This window comes from Schistocerca cancellata, chromosome 5, assembly GCF_023864275.1.
Source record: "Schistocerca cancellata isolate TAMUIC-IGC-003103 chromosome 5, iqSchCanc2.1, whole genome shotgun sequence".
Classification (NCBI taxonomy): Eukaryota; Metazoa; Arthropoda; class Insecta; order Orthoptera; family Acrididae; genus Schistocerca; species Schistocerca cancellata.
Genome location: NC_064630.1, coordinates 25992907 through 26004849, shown reverse-complemented (window position 1 = coordinate 26004849; position 11943 = coordinate 25992907). Strand labels below are relative to the sequence as shown.

Here is an 11943-nt window from a genome sequence, read left to right as displayed (position 1 = left end):
AAACACAAAGGGGACAAAACATTCGTGTATGAATGTAAAATTTTGCTTATATGACCAAAATATGAAAGAAATGCCCGCATCTCGTGGTCGTGCGGTAGCGTTCTCGCTTCCCACGCCCGGGTTCCCGGGTTCGATTCCCGGCGGGGTCAGGGATTTTCTCTGCCTCGTGATGGCTGGGTGTTGTGTGATGTCCTTAGGTTAGTTAGGTTTAAGTAGTTCTAAGTTCTAGGGGACTGATGACCATAGATGTTAAGTCCCATAGTGCTCAGAGCCATTTGAACCATTTTTTTGAAAGAAATGTATTTGTTTTCGTGCTGTTTACACAAAACAAAACAAAATTATAAATCTCAGGACCGATTTAACTGGGTGTGGGCACGACTCAGTTATCAAGGGGAAGGAGGAGAAAACGAATCGTTTCACCATTATTCTTTATATTTATATGGACATGTCCGAAAGAACAGACACCATATCCAAATAAGTATATAGTTCTGTAGTGAGTGTGTTGGGCGGGGACACTACGGATGTAGTGTGTGTGGACATACAAGGTGAGAACTTGGGTCTTGCGGGAGGCGTGCGCGAGATAATCCCTGCAGTCGCGCTATCCTCTGTGCCCTCGGTGGCTCAGATGGATAGAGCGTCTGCCATGTAAGCAGGAGGTCCCAGGTTCGAAACCCGGTCGGGGCACACATTTTCACCTGTCCCCGTTGATATAGATCAACCCCCGTCAGCAGCTGAAGGTGTTAATATATAATTGTAATTGTTCTTTGTCGTTCATCGTGTACTGCTATTGGCAGCAGGGGTTGCGTCGGTTCGGCGTGTCGCCTCGGAGCCGTGCGAAGCCAGTCGGCTGCTCTCGTGAGCAATCGCGGCTTTGCGGCGGGGTCCAGCTACGATGTCCGCGTTGTCTGCCCGTTGTCGGTTGCGTGCTACCACTGTGTCGTAAGGCTCATGTTGTGCAACAGGCGAAAGAGGGCCCACGTCCTCTCGCTTCGTCAGTGTCTCCACGACTCCCTCTCACTTCTCATCCATCTCTCAGCTCAACTCGTCTCCCAAATATTCTTCCTTTCGGCGTAGTCATTGACTTACTTGACTTAATTCCTTTGGCCCCTATGGGGGCATGGGGCATCCAGGAGAACTCGCCATCCGTCTCTGTCTTTGGCCATTTGCCTCAATTCTGCCCAGGTCTTGCCAACTCTTTTTGCTTCCCCTTCCACTGTCCTCTTCCATGTGCCCCTTGGTCTTCCTCTCTTCCTTGTTCCCTGGGGATTCCATTCCAATGCTTTTTTCTCGATGGCTCCATCTGGTTTTCTCAAGGTGTGCCCCAGCCAGCCCCACTTTCTCTCTCGTATCTGGTCTTCTATAGGTATCTGGTTTGTTATTCGCCAAAGCTCCTCATTACATATTTTTTCTGGCCACCAGATATTCATGATGCGTCGAAGACATCTATTTATGAAGCTTTGTAACTGGGTTGTTATCTTTTTATCCATTTTCCAGCTTTCACTGGCGTACAGAAGGACGGCCTTCACATTTGTATTAAAAATACGGAGTTTTGTTTTGTATGTGATATTTCTATTTTTCCATATTGGATACAATTGTATGAAGGCAGCATTTGCCTTTTTAATGCGGTTTTTCACGTGGCGTAGTCATTGGTGGACGAAATTTTCAATGCAACCCAATGACAGGTCGCCGTTTCATCACCACGCCTCTCCACGTGGGGTGGAAATTTCCTGTCTGGCGTGGGCTGGCTTGTGCCTCGTGAATTGGCATCTTTCTCACGATTTCACATTCGTAAGATCTTTTCCTGAATTCCGAGGCTGCTGGGAGAGCAGCTGCACAACACTTCTTTACAACCGCTCTCTCTGCGTGAGCTCTAGACTGCCTCATGTTTGGGCTCCATCTCAAAATCTGCCGGCACCCGTGAACGAATGTCCTCACTGTCGAGAAAAACACCTTTTCTTAAGAATGCTGGCTTCTTTCACGCGCCTCCCTGCACCAGCGCTTTCAGTACGTTCCTTTGTGTGCCCGTCGGGTGTTGGAATTGTCGGCAAACCCTGCTTTCTAAGCCAGGTAAAACGACTGCCGCGGGGCAGAACTCAGATGCTTTCGCGTTTAAATTCTTGGCGTTGTGTCCCAACGGCTGCAGGTGTCCATCAGTTCTCGGCACACTTCTCGTTGTCAGACAGGTCCTTGATGACGTTTCCCTCCTTTAGCGAGGCGAGGTTGTGCGCCCGGCTTCGCACTGACTGCTTTCAGAATGACTGCAGAGTCCTCCCTTCAGGGGCTGGCCCCAGAGTGTCTGGCCTCTTTCGCGGCCGCTCGCGCCGTTGGCGAAAGTGGCCGCGGTCGGACATACTGAAGTATTGAAATCTAATGATTGTACACTACTGGCCATTAAAATTGCTACACCACGAAGATGACGTGCTACAGACGTGAAATTTATCCAACAGGAAGAAGATGCTGTGATATGCAATTGATTCGCTTTTCAGAGCTATAACGTGTTGACATGAGGAAAGTTTCCAAACGATTTCTCATACACAAACAGCAGTTGACCGGCGTTGCCTGGTGAAACGTTGTTGTGATGCCTCGTGTAAGGAAGAGAAACGCGCACCATCACGTTTCCTACTTTGATAAAGATCGGATTGTAGCCTATCGCGATTGCGGTTTATCGTATCCCGACATTGCTGCTCGCGTTGGTCGAGATCCAATGACTGTTAGCAGGATATGGAATCGGTGGGTTCAGGAGGGTAATACGGAACGCCGTGCTGGATTCCAAGAGCCTCGTATCAGTAGCAATAGAGATGACAGGCATCTTATCCGCATGGCTGTAACGGATCGTGCAGCCACGTCTCGATCCCTGAGTCAACAGATGGGGCCGTTTGCAAGACAACAACCATCTGCACGAACAGTTCGACGACGTTTGCAGTAGCATGCACCATCAGCTCGGAGACCATCGCTGCGGTTACCCTTGACACTGCATCACAGACAGGAGCGCTTGCGATGGTGTACTCAACGACGAACCTGGGTGCACGAATGGCAAAACGTCTTTTTTTTTCGGATGAATCCAGGTTGTGTTTACAGCGTCGTGATGGTCGCATCCGTGTTTGTCGACATCGCGGTGAACACTCATTGGAAGCGTGTATTCATCATCGCCATACTGTCGTATCACCCGGCGTGATCGTATGGGGTGCCATTGGCTACACGTCTTGATCGCATTGACGGCACTTTGAACAGTAGACGTTACATTTCAGATGTGTTACGACCCGCGGTGAAACGTCCCCTTAGAACAATTATACATGACTGTGCTTAAACTGACACACAATATTTTTTTAGCGCAACGCAATCTGACTTTCAGTAAGCCCTACAAGAGAATGGCCCTGACTAAATTGACCTATACGTTTCACAAATCACTTACCTCACAAAAATCTTCGTTACTCGAACTACTGCAATACAGCGAGCGCCACTACTGCCAGCTAAATAAAAGATTCAAACTACGGAAGGCATTAACTACTGATAGGCATAGTTAGCAAATGAAAGATTTTAATAGAGAACAAACAATGTATTCACCTTAATAGTCATCAAAAGTCATACTATATATAGCAGTTCATGACATCCAGTCTTACAAATTTCAAAACTCCGCCATTTCTCTCCCCACATCCACCACTGCTGGCGGCTCACCTCCAACTGCGCAACGCTACGCGCTGTTCACATCCAGCTGCCCAACACTACAATGGCAGACAACAATGCAAACTAGCCACAGACTGCACACACCACAGCCAGTGATTTTCATACAGAGCGCTACTTAACGTTGCCAATAAGAAAACATAAACAGCCTACTTACAGTGGCTCTACTCTTCACTCGATCCCTGCGAAACCCTACATTTCAGCAGGATAATGCACGGCCGCGTGTTGCAGGTCCTGTACTGGCCTTTCTGGATACAGAAAATGTTCGACTGCTGCCCTGGCCAGCACATTCTCCAGATTTCTCGTCAACTGAAAACGTCTGGTCAATGGTGGCCGAGCAACTGGCTCGTTACAATACGCCAGTATAAGACCGAGACGTGTAGCCAATGGCACCCCATACCATCACGCCGGGTTACACACCAGTACGGCGATGACGAATACACGCTTCCAATGTGCGTTCACCACGATGTCGCCAAAAACGGATGCGACCATCATGATGCTGTAAACAGAAGCTGGATTCATCCGAAAAATGACGATTGACATTCATGCACCCAGGTTCGTCGTCGAGTACACCATCGCCGGCGCTCCTGTCTGTGATGCACCGTTAAGGGTAACCGCAGCCACGGTCTCCGAGTTGATAGTCCATGCTGCTGCAAACGTCGTCGAACTGTTCGTGCAGATAGTTGTTGTCTTGCAAACGTCCCCATCTGTTGTCTCAGGGATCGAGATGTGCCTGCACGATACGTTACAGCCATGCGGATAAGATGCCTGTCATCTCGACTGCTAGCGATACGAGGCCGTTGGGATCCAGCGCGGCGTTCCGTACTACCCTCCTGAACCCACCGATTCCATATTCTTCCAACTGTCATTGGATCTCGACCCACGCGAGCAGAGCAATGTCGCGATACGATAAACCGGAATCGCGATAGGCTACAATCCGATCTTTATCAAAGTCGGAAACGTGATGGTACGCATTTCTCCTCCTTACACGAGGCATCACAACAACGTTTCACCAGGCAATGCCGGCCAAGTGCTGTTTTTGTATGAGAAATTGGTTGGAAACTTTCTTCATGTCAGCATGTTGTAGGTGTCGCCACCGGCCCCTAGCTTGTGTGATTGCTCTGAAAAGCTAATCATTTACGTATCACAGCATCTTCTTCCTGTCGGTTAAATTTGGCGTCTGTAGCACGTCATCTTCGTGGTGTAGCAATTTTAATGGCCAGTAGTGTATTTACGTCCAACCATCCACTTCTCGCAGCGTTCCCACGTTTTGGTCCAAGCCCCATATGTCATGAACTCTCTACCTCTGCAGACAGAAAGCCATGCCCTGAGCAAAGCGTTTGCAAAATATCACCGGCTGGAGCCAGAACCCTGCCACCCGCTGCTGACGTAAAGTGACGACCACCCTGCCCGGAAAACTGGCGCCATCAGCGCTGGCGCTGCGGCTCAGAACTACCGGTTGCTCGTGCCGCCGCCGACACAGCTGGGTCGCCGCGACGCCTGCGACGCGCCGCGCCGCGACGCGCAGCCGTGTCCCGCCGCTGCTCGGCCGACGTCTCTAATGAGGAAAGCATCGCTTGTTTACAGGCTCATGTTTAATTCAGCAGAAACAGCGAGGCGCCCGGCGCCGCCTCAGAGCGGGACCCAAGAAGTGCGCCCGAAAACGCTGCAACTTGGCGGCCCCGCTGCGCATTTACATTCGCCGATTAAACTCGCGTTTTTTATTCATTCTCGACCTCGATAAGCAAATAAATAGCAACTTGCGAATTGGTCAGGCGGCTGTGCATTTTTTTCGCTATGAAAGAACAGTGGGAGAGATGGCGCAGTTGTTAGAGGCGAGGTCTTGAGGGGCTCCGGAACGCCCTATACTTGCAATGTTAAAATAACGCTTATAAATTACATCTTTCCTCACAAAGTATTTGAGGTAGGAAGTTGAACTTTCTACAGATTATTTATTGGAATATGGGCTACAACTTAACACAGGGATTTTACAAAATTTTAGTTCAGTTATTAAAGATGATTTTTTTTCAATTGTAATGAAAATTCACAACATTTTTTTGCAATTTATTATTTATATATTCAAAAATATACAGTTTTTTGGAAAAAGACTGTGTTAAATTATGCAGAAGGTACTGTGTAACCTTTACTGAGAGTTTGAAACAAATATGTTTGGAAGACATGTAATTAGTATGAGAAAATAAAAGTTTTGGGAATCGAGCGACAAAGATTGGATTAACTTTTTAGTGCATTCCAGGTCCATAGGATGGATTATCTTCATCCTCTGCAAACTCCTCCTCCATCTTCCTCTTGTTCCTCCTCCTGTTTACTCTTGCTTGTATTTCTAGACTCTTTACAGCCCTGTCTGCAGCCCGAAGGCGTTCCTTGTCTAAAGCAAGCATCGCTCGTACCATGTTAGAACCTATCTTCATTCCCATATTTCTAAATACCTGGCACCTTACAATGTTGCCATCATTGAAAGTCGCAACAGCAACTTTACTTTTACTCATTATTATACTTCAACAAAACAGAGACTCAAGAAACAGAATTAATTACGAATATTTTCGAGATAACGACAGAGTAAATAAACATGAAACAATCGACAATCACACCAGCGATATATATTGAACCATCACAGGTTAGCCACAACACATACTTTATCTCACATCACTAAAATGTACCTGATGAACACGGACGTTAATAATAACACGATTTGACAGCAGTTTAACAGCGCCACAGTTGGTCACGCCCATGTAGAACACATTTCAAAAAAAAATTTAAAAATAGTTGTAGTCTTCGGAATTGAATAAATTATATATCTATTAAAAGGTGATAGTCTGCAGATTCAGAAAACGCAAAAAAGTAAAAATTGAACTTTTCATGATTTTGAGCCTTTCCGGAGCCCCTTAAGGCTTTATTGCCTGGAAAACTACAGGAGTTAATCGTTTTACTTACTGTCCGCTCGACAGCTCCAATGAAATAATTAAATGCTAAAACTACTATTTCTGATGGACAGTAAGCTTTTCTGAATGTTGAAATCTGTTTTCACATCAGTACATTTTGTACCTGTGATCTTGGATGGGCGTCTTTCCTGGGACGAGGGTTTGAGCCTAGCTGCTGCTTAAATTCTGAACAGAAATCGTCAGCCACAGCGACCGAACTCCTGCGGCGCACGAAGTCATCCTCGTTTTGCCAACGGCCTTGTCACAGAGAGCGGAGGGGTAGACGAAGGTTCATCGCACTCTTTTGTAAAATTCTCAACAAACAATTTGTTACTAATCAAAATGAATTTTTACGACATAACATGTAACATCACACATGTACGACCTGCTATATAACAACAGGTAGCAGGTCTTTAGTTGAGAAATAAATAAATAAATAACAAGGAGAAAAATCTCTATTGCGCTTATGGTGGGGCAACTACCCCTAAAAGGCTTTTGAATAAACAATAGTCAACGGCATCAGGATACAGAAGGCAACAGAAACCACTGCATTAAAGACACAGAAGGTATATCCACAGAACAGGTGGTCTGTACATCTACATCTACATGGATACTCTGCAAATCACATTCAAGTGCCTGGCAGAGGGTTCATCGAACCACCTTCACAATTCTGTATTATTCCAATCTCGTATAGCGCGAAGAAAGAATGAACGCCCGTATCTTTGCGGTACGAGCTCTGATTTCCCTCATTTTATCGTGGTGATCGTTTCTCCCCGTGTAGGTCTGTGTCAACAAAATATTTTCGCTTTCGGAGGAGAAAGATGGTAATTGGAATTTCGTGAGAAGATTCCGTCGCAACGAAAAACGCCTTTCTTTTAGTGATTTCCAGCCCAAATCCTGTATCATTTCTGTGACACTCTCACCCATATTTCGCGATAATACAAAACGTGCTGCCTTTCTTTGAACTTTTTCGATGTACTCCGTCAGTGCTATCTGGTAAGGATCCCACACCGCGCAGCAGTATTCTAAAAGAGGACGGACAAGCGTAGTGTAGGCAGTCTCCTTAGTAGGTCTGTTACATTTTCTAAGTGTCCTGCCAATAAAACGCAGCCTTTCGTTAACCTTCCCTACAACATTTTCTATGTGTTCTTTCCAATTGAAGTTGTTTATAATTGTAATATCTAGGTATTTAGCTGAATTTACGGCTTTTAGATTAGACTGATTTATTATGTAACCGAAGTTTAACGAGTTCCTTTTAGTACTCATGTGGATGACCTCCCTCTTTTCGTTATTTATGGTCAACTGCCATGAGAGAGTGTCATAATGATCTCTGCACTGGCAAAAGTGTCCAGGTTAGTCCCCTCATTCCGATCACCGGCGTGACTGTCAAGCGGGAGATGACAATGAGAAACAGACGAAGTAGCGAACGAAGGGGTAACATTCTACCACTTGGAGCTTGGAACATCAGAAGCTTGAACGTAATACGAAAGCTAGGAACTCTGAAAAGGGAAATGCTAACCTCAGTCTGCATCAATATGTGAACCATACAATTACCACCATGGTACCTTTGCAAAAGATCTTGGCGAGAAACAGAGAAAATACTGGTTCCACCCAAAATCGCTAAGAGGTTTCTATCCAGTCACTCATCGACCAGTGTGGGATGGCACTAGGAGATAGCAAAAGGAAAGCCGAAGTTTCAGTTTTCGCGTTTAAGAAATCGTTCACGCAGGAAAATCATACGAACGTATCGTCGTTTGACCATCGCACAGACCCCGGTATGTAGGACATAGTAATAGCCATTCCTGGTTGAGAGAAGCAACTGAAAGAGTTGAAAACAAATTAGTCGCAAGTTCCAGATGGAATCCCAATTCGGTTTTACAAAGGGCTACGGCATTAGCCACATACTTGCATTTATAGAGAATCTGTCGCCCAACGCAAAGTCCCAAGCGACTGGAAAAAAATGCTAGTGAGTCTTGTATGTAAGAAAGGAAAAAGGACCAGCAAAATTACACAGCAATGTCCTCGACACCGGTTTGCTGCAAAATTTTTGAACGTATTCTCAGTTCAGATACACTCAATTTCCTTGAGACGGAAAAGCTTATTTGCACGGCTCAGCAAGGTTTTAGAAACCATAACTCTCGCGAAACTCAACTTGCGCCTTTCTCACACGACGTACTGCGACTTTGCATCAAGAGCAACAGGCCGATTCCATATTCCTAGGTTTACGAAATGCATTTGACACCGTGGCCCACCGAAGATTGTTAACGAAGATACGAGGATGCGGAATTGGTTCCCAGACATGTGAGTGGACTACTTGAGCAGTAGAAGCCAATATGTTGCCTTCATGGCGGGAGTTCATCAGAGACAAGGGTCTCCTCAGGAGTGCCCCAGGGACGTGTGATAGGACCACTGTTGTTCTCTCTATGTAGGGCAAGGCGGGGCAAGATGGGGAAGCTAACTTTAAACCCTTACAAAAGGGACAAAAATGAACAAATTCAAGTAGGTTTGATTATCATTTGTTTACTTAACCATTGAATTACAATAGCATGCAAAGAAACCTGCAAACTTATTACATTTAGTTGGAATTATCTCGATTTGAAACATAAACTACCAATTCCCCGTCTTGTCCCATATGCGGGGTAAGACGGGGCACTAGCATGAATTCATCTCTAAAGCTTAAATAAGGACTGGAATAACGAAATCATGTGACGATAAGGTTTGGAAACATGATTCTGCGAAATGTAGAATCAGGCAGTACGTTTTATTTAGGCCTCTTACACTCACACGGTACACAAGTGTGGACAGCCGCGTCATCATCACTTTCTGTCCCTGCACAAGTGTCGTGGGCACCCCGACGCTGAAACACAGATTTCTGTGGCAGTTGAACTGCCGAGCAGCAATGAAAGAACCCATATGACCTTCTATAACAGCATTTACAGCGCCTACCATTGACTCCAATGACCAATATTGCCTAGACGTTTGTCGCCGATACTTGCGAACCATCTGAGATAAGACACGTGGAACGTACTATTGAGTCAGATCATTCCTGGTAACCTATATTATATAGTAAATACCATATTTCCAACAGTCAGTCGTTAAAGCATAGCAAGAATACTGACTTTGCACCTTTTGTGTATTTTTATTCACCATATAGGCTAAGGCATACTTTGTAGTTAATGATAAAACGTTGGAATAACGAATACCATTCTATTTACAACTGTATTCAACGTATAATGTACGTGGTCGAAACCCGCAGCGAGACGATAAGAACGTAATGGTTGGACAAATAGTAGGGGCAAGACCGGGAAGCTCCCCATCTTGCCCCACCCCGTCTTGCCCCCTACCATGCTTTCAGGTTATGTTACGCCTACATGAACACTATGTAGTGAACATTGACTACTGACACAGCAGTTTACTGTTAATAAGACGTACTATTCAGTGCTATATATACAGTCTGGACAAATGTTCGCGAAACACATGTTTTAGGACCTCGAAAGAGGTAAATTTTGCAAATCAGTATAACAATTGTACGTACCTTGCAAAGCTCACAGAAACCGCCGCGAAACTAAGGTTCAGCAATGTCAACACACTGGGACCTGTGTGCTGATGATGTTGACGTAGCTATCCACAGATGGCAATACTCTAACTGTAGCTTAAAGTCCTTCCCCGTCTTACCCCACCTCCCCGTCTTGCCCCGCCTTCCCCTATATAAATGATCTGGATGACAGGGTGGGCACCAATCTGCGATTGTTTACTTATGATGCTGTGGTGTACGGGAAGGAGTGTAAGTTTAGTGACTGTACGAGGATATAAGATGTCTCAGATAAAATTTCTAGTTGGCGTGGTGAAAGGCAGCTAGCTCTAAATGTAGACAAATGTAGTTAAAGTAGATGAGCCGGAAAACCAAGCCCGTAATGTCCGTTAACGGCATTAAATGTTTGCTGCTTGATAGTCACGTCGATTAAATATCTAGGAAATTGGAAATTTGTGGTAAGGTCTTATGGGACCAAACTGCTGAGGTCATCCGTCCCTGAGCTTACACACTATTTAATCTGACTTTAACTTACGCTAAGTACGACACACACATCCATGCCTGTGGGAGGTAAATACGTAAACGTAACGTTGCAAAGAGATATGAAATGGGACGAACACGTAAGGATTGTAATAGCGAAGGCGAATGGCTGATTTCGGTTTACTGGAAGAATTTTACGAAAGCGTGGTTCATCTGTAAAGGAGACCGTATACAGGACACAAATACGACCCATGCTTGAGTACTGCCCGAGTGTTTGGGATCCGCAACAGGTCGGATTAATGGCAGACTTGGAAGCATTGGTAGGTTCGAACAACACGCAAGTATTACGGAGGAAAAGTGACGTTCTTTTCGAGGAACACTATTGGGAAAATTTAGAAAACTGGCGTCTGATGGTGAGTGCGGAAATATTGTAGGTATATATCGGAGAATGAATAATGTACACGGGGCAGCACACTATCAAAAACACCAGTGTGAAATGGTCGACAAGCGATGCTGCTACTTCATGACAACGAACTTCCGCATATCGCACGCGCCCTGTAGTCCCAATTTCTCCCCATGCTATTGCCCCGCCTTCGGTCCCTTAACAAAGGCGTTGAAGGGCAGGCAGTTACGGATTTCTTTCAGCAGCAGGAGAAGAAGGTGCATCTGGAGGACTGTACGGTCTCCGAGCGGAAACTTTTTGATCGCCCGTTATACAAAACAATGGAAAAGAAAACTGAGGATCTGTTAGGTAACGATCTGCTTGGCGAGCCAATTCTGTCGTTGCGCTTTATAACGTAAGCAAGACTGAAGAAGTATCAAGACACGTTCTTGGTATTTATCGCCCTGAAGAGAGCGATCGTCAGTGTAAAATGGTGCAGGACGTCCGAAATTTTTAGAAATATAATAGTAAACTATAACGGAAAACGGGTGATGTGCAGTATGCACGAAAACCAAGAGATCACAACAAGACTGGAAGACCAAAATGAAGTACTCGGACTAGAAAGGATGCAAGACAAGGATATAGTCTTTCGCCCTACCTTTCAATCTGTTCATCGAAAAAGCAATGGGGGAAGTGAAAGAAAGGTTCAATAGTCGCATTAAAATTCAGGCTGAAAGAATGTCAATGATAATATCAGCTGATGACATTGCTATCCTCAGTGAAAGTGAGGAAGAATTACAGGATCTGTGGAATGGAATGAAGAGAGTAATGATTACAGAATACGGATTGACAGTAAATCGAAGTAAGAGGAAGAAATTAGAAGTAGCAGAAATGAGAACAGCGAGAAATTTAACCTCAAAATTGTGGAA

General features: G+C 45.3%; 1 non-coding gene across 1 annotated transcript; it reads left to right on the top strand.

Annotated features, from left to right (window-relative positions):
* Positions 1 to 609: 609 nt before the first annotated feature.
* Trnat-ugu (transfer RNA threonine (anticodon UGU)) lies at positions 610 to 684 on the top strand. Its single transcript has one exon. It is a non-coding gene; the product is annotated as a tRNA-Thr (tRNA).
* Positions 685 to 11943: the final 11259 nt, after the last annotated feature.